At 32.2% G+C, this 5218-nt stretch overlaps 1 pseudogene; it reads left to right on the forward strand.

Moving 5' to 3' along the window:
- The first annotated feature begins 459 nt into the window (after window positions 1-459).
- Window positions 460-622, forward strand: LOC123822347 (annotated as a pseudogene).
- The last annotated feature ends 4596 nt before the right edge of the window (window positions 623-5218 follow it).

Below are 5218 nucleotides of genomic sequence, written 5' to 3' on the forward strand. Positions count from 1 at the left end.
CATCTAGTTTATTCATATATATATTTATGTGTGTACGTATGTATATACATATACATATGTATATACACACACATATACCTATATATATATATTTCTATCTTTATCCATCAAAGGTAGAAATATCACTAACTGTCCTGAAAAAGAGAATAGGAGAAGGAATAATGTTTCTAAATCCCAAACTAATAGTTTTTACTTAACAATTTCTATAAACAAGCTCAAAAGAGAATGCTTCCTTTAAATCAGCTGCCACGGTGCAAATTAAATTAGTTCAATAAGTAATCTGATTGTGGCTTGCTATATCATGTAGCTAATTAATATGTTATGATTTGAAACGTTCTCTTTATATTAAATGTGTATATAATACACATCATGGCTGATTTTGCAAAGCAATTTTTAACCAGCTATAGTTATGATGTGGCAGCTCAAAGTTAAATTTAGAAAGTAAACTTTAAAATTATTATTGCTTCTTGGCCTTTTGGCTAAGATCAAGTGTAGTATCTGTTCTGATCAGTTTAATAAAATTGTTAGTCACTTGTGCCAACTTATATCAACAAAAGCTGAGCCATTTGAATGCAGTCGTTTACTTTCCTTTAAAGTTTTGCATTATCAGTTTAAATTACATTTCATTTTACTAGATGTTGTTAACAGCCCAAGTTTGTGATCTACTTTAATATTATCACCTGGAAATTAAAATGGCAATGAAAATCAACTTCCATAATTATTCTCCAGGAATGATTAATGTGATGGTTATTGTGTTCTTAAGAAAAATGACATAACAGTGCTATTAAAAAGGCATTTAAATAGCTTAGGTTTAGAGTATCTTACTAACCTTTGAGTGTCGTAGTAAAAACTGTTACCAGATTTTATAAAAACTATTAGTCCCATCTTTTTTGAAAATTATGTATAGGAAACAGATCCCCTAGATCCATTTCAGTACACGTGATTTTAAAACACACTTACTATCACTTATATGTATATGTATATACATATGAAGTGATACAATTAGTGTATACCATACTTTTTATCAAGAAAATAAATTATTTTGGAAATAAAATGCTAGTTTAAAAATTATTGAATATATCTTCTAAACGTCAGCAAATTCAAAGGATAACATATTTTGCTTTTCACATTATTTAGATGTTGTTAGGAAACACACCCACTAAAATTCTCTGACTTGGAAGGGAACATACTATGACAAATAGCTTAAGAAAACTTTTCAAAAAATTCAAGTGCTTTCAAAATACAAGTGTTTGAAGGAGGTACTGTTATTAGTTCTGTCTTTCTGAATGAGGAAACTGAGTCTTTGAGCATCAGGACATGTACTATGTGGAGAGATGTGGACTGATATACTTAGGTATTTTTTGAAGAACCTTTGGCCCCATAGTACTTTAACAAAGCTCATACAATCACGGAGTTCACAAAGCCAGGCATGTATTACATTGAGAAGCAAAGAGAAATTAAAAATGTAAAATAAGGCAGATGTCTACTGAAGATTCATTAGATATAGCTGAAATTTAAAAAATAATTTACCCTTAAGAAATGGTGACTTTGATTTAATTGAAAATTCGAGTTGTTTTACCTAGTTTGTACTTTTTTTGTTTGTACTTTTTTACTAATCAATTCTGTCAAAATATTGACATATATGGACTAACTTTAAGGTATGCAGCAGTATATATACCTATGCAAGAGTCATGATTTGGAACACAGAATCAAAAATATCTGAAGATAAATACAGTTGTAATTCCCTGTTAAATCATTTTTATGAAGACTATGTCACAACTGTTAACAGTCTTCATCAATATTCTAATAGGTCAAATAAAAATTTCCATGAATTATTTTCACTACCTTATCTTACAAATTTTGTTTAACAAAATAACCTTAGTGAGCACAAGGTAGCTCAATTCTAAAATTATTAGGTAAGTCAACCTATAGAAGAAATATACCTATTATGTTGGAAATATAGTTGACTACTATGAAAATGCTCAGCTCAACCTGATAAACCACGCAATCCAAGTCTATCTGAAAGCATGTGGTGCTATTTATTATCATGTATTATTTCTCTTGCTCAAGCTCCACTTCAAAGAACATCTAAGTATGTCAGTCCAAGTATACCCATTTAACAAATGTACTGAGGCTCAAAGGTATTAACACACATTTTATGCTCTAGTCTGGGACATTGTCATCTTGACCCCTGTATACTGCTGTTAAACACAGAGGATTTACTTTGAAGCTTTCATTTAAGGAATTGAGTTATTATCCTTTGCTTGACCTCTGTCCATGGAATATTTATCATGATGCCCTGTAAAACTATAATGTGTAAGAAAAGTGAGAAACGGATGTAATGTATTTGTGATTTATAAAGAAAGGAGGAATAGGTATAAATCAGACTTTTAAAATCCATTCATAGGTAGCTTTCACATAATCCATTTATAATCTCAATACCCCTCCCTAAAATGATTTTTGTGCATTCTTAAAATAATCATTAGCAAAAGTAACTTGAAATTAATCATGACCTGTGGTTTCCAGGATCTATTCTCAAGTGTTGTTTATATTTATTACTGGGAAGAAAAGAGGGGAGCAACATTATTTTTAAAAGTACAGAAAGAAATAGTTTTCAAGCTGTTCCCTTAATGAACTAGAAATAGTAACCCTGTCAAATTTAATATAAAAATAGTGTTATAAGCCTATGGCATCTATTTATTACTGGAGAACAAAAGCCTTCATCTATTTCCTTTAGAGAATGACATTTTTGTAATTCGCTGCCCATTTCATTTGTTCCAAAGGCCTTCGTGGGGTGACAAATATCCCACAGAAATGGCTACTGATAGTTGATAGGATAATGTGCAGCCCCTCAGGACAAGGGCAAAGGCAGCAAACTTATCATCCTTTGGTGTAGCTTAGCATGGGTCAGTAACAGCGCCAGAGGTGACAGAAGATGTTAAAGTGTGGGAAGCAAGAGCTGAAAGCTGTGGGAGGGGAGTTTTTATAGTTTATCCTTTCTTTTGCCAAGAAGCTATGGAGACAGCTTGAATCACATTGTTGATTTGGTTCACTGCACGCCACACTAACTGTTTCTGGAAAAGAAGAGCAAGGGGGAGAAAAATCCAACATTTATGGGTCATTCTCACCAACAGCATGTGGCATTTCAACATGTCCTATAGGAGGAGGAAATGCATATTTAATATTTTAGCTTCAAGTTCACATTTTAAGAATGCATTATTCTGCTGGAAGGTCTGTGGTGAATAATCAGTAGGACATCGCCATTATAACAACCTGATAATTTTGCAGAGAAAGAAGCATTAGCAGTGTTGTCTATCAGCTGGGAATTTTCACAATATAGTTTTCTGTGTTAGAGTGGATAAAAAAGAAAAACTACCAGTATGGCTCTTCTTACAATTTTTAACTTACAATGGTTCAAAAGTGTAGTTCTTTAAATTTATCATTAACATTCATCCATTAAGGAGGACTGACTTCATGAAATCTGAATATACCCCCCCAAATTATATTATAGAGAACTCTCCCTCAGAATATTGTAAAAGAATGATATACACCAGCTGGTAGATTACTCCTGATTCTATTAAAAGATCATGTGAGTCAACTCTTCTAAACACTTCGTAGTTTTAAAAAAAAGTAAAAAATAATTCTTCATTAGGCAGGTATCTGTCGTCATGGCTGTCATTGCCCACAATGACACTCGCAAAAATGTGATGGGTGTGCTGTGCTATCTCTAATGGCACATCTGGTAAAATGATTTCTGTTCTGCAATATTAAGGAATCATTTTTTATATTATATGTGATTTGAATTAATTTGTTTTAAAAATTAAATTATGCAATGCAAACATTCCTAAAGAATTGATAGGATAAAGAACTAAAAGTGGTGACCTTGTTTCACAAGCAAGATGCCAAATCCATCTGAGCAATTAATAGCTTTGATGAGCATTTTGAACCATGATGTCCTCTATAAGAACTGTCAGAGCCTTGTTGAAACATGTATTTTCTTCTTTGAGAAGTAAAAAGAACCACTTCTGAATCTTTTCTTGATAAAATAGATAATAAATCATGTTATCAACAAATTATAATGAATATTAAAACTTAAATATACTCAAAGTATTTTTAATTGAGTTAAACCCTTTGCAGTTTGATGTAAATATAAGGAATGTGGTGAAGTCTGGAGTGTTTTCTAGTAGACTCTTTTTATTCCAGGCATATCTGGAAAATTACATAATGTTGAATTGCAGGAAGATGAAGACAAACTGATGCCTACTTTGAAATAAGTATGTTAAATAGTTCACATATTTTATCTCTGAAAACCTGGTTGTGTGCTCCTAATAGCACTATTGCTAGCTAAAATTTATATAGTACTTTTTCCATTGAGTTGGAAATTGTTCCCTTTTCAGAGAGAGGTTCATGTTTATTTCCAATGCAGAAGAACTTGTTTTAGTTTTGAAGGTAAATTGAACAAGTGATTGCTTTCATATATCATGTAATTCCTTACATGTTGATGGCTGTAACTTTTCTACTTAACACATTTTATTCCTTACCATGCCTGTCACTGGTTTAAGCAATCTGCGGGTAATTGATTTCTTCTGTAAAACAGATAACATTTGCTTAAAGCTCTTCTGATAGCTTTACAGCCTCTGCATTAGGAGAAGCACTTCCGTCACCACTGGCATTCTTATAAAATATAATTATTATATATCCATCAAAGACAAAAAGAAAAAGGAGTAGGAAAAGGCAGTGCAAATATTTCCTGAATTCAGTGACTCTACAGTTGTAATACTACTTGTGCTCATCAAACCACTGCTCACCTTGTTTCCTGGCCTTGGCCATTTGGTCCACCCTCCCTCTGAACTTCATTGTTTATTTAAACAAACAAACAAATCTTAGTCTCTCTCAAATGGGACACTATGCTCAATCCATTTATAGAAATATTAGGAAATATAACAAAAAATAAAAGCATCTTTAATTTGAGCAGTGACTATTTTGCAACTGTGATTTATATTTTTAATCATAAACTCAGAAAAGTATGTATGTAGTAAGTCCCCTAAGTAAGTACATAATCTGAATATAAGTAAATTCAAAGGATCAGAATTCATATTCTCTCTCTCTCTTTCTCCTATTTTATTGTTTTGCTTTCTCAAGATGCAGACCAGTTGCCACTTCAGGTCTCTTGTCTTGACATAAAAGAGGACAGTTGTGGCCCTTTGTAATGGGTGGT

This window comes from Phyllostomus hastatus, unplaced genomic scaffold, assembly GCF_019186645.2.
Source record: "Phyllostomus hastatus isolate PE091 unplaced genomic scaffold, TTU_PhHast_1.1 phas_contig_40, whole genome shotgun sequence".
In the NCBI taxonomy this organism is placed as follows: Eukaryota; Metazoa; Chordata; class Mammalia; order Chiroptera; family Phyllostomidae; genus Phyllostomus; species Phyllostomus hastatus.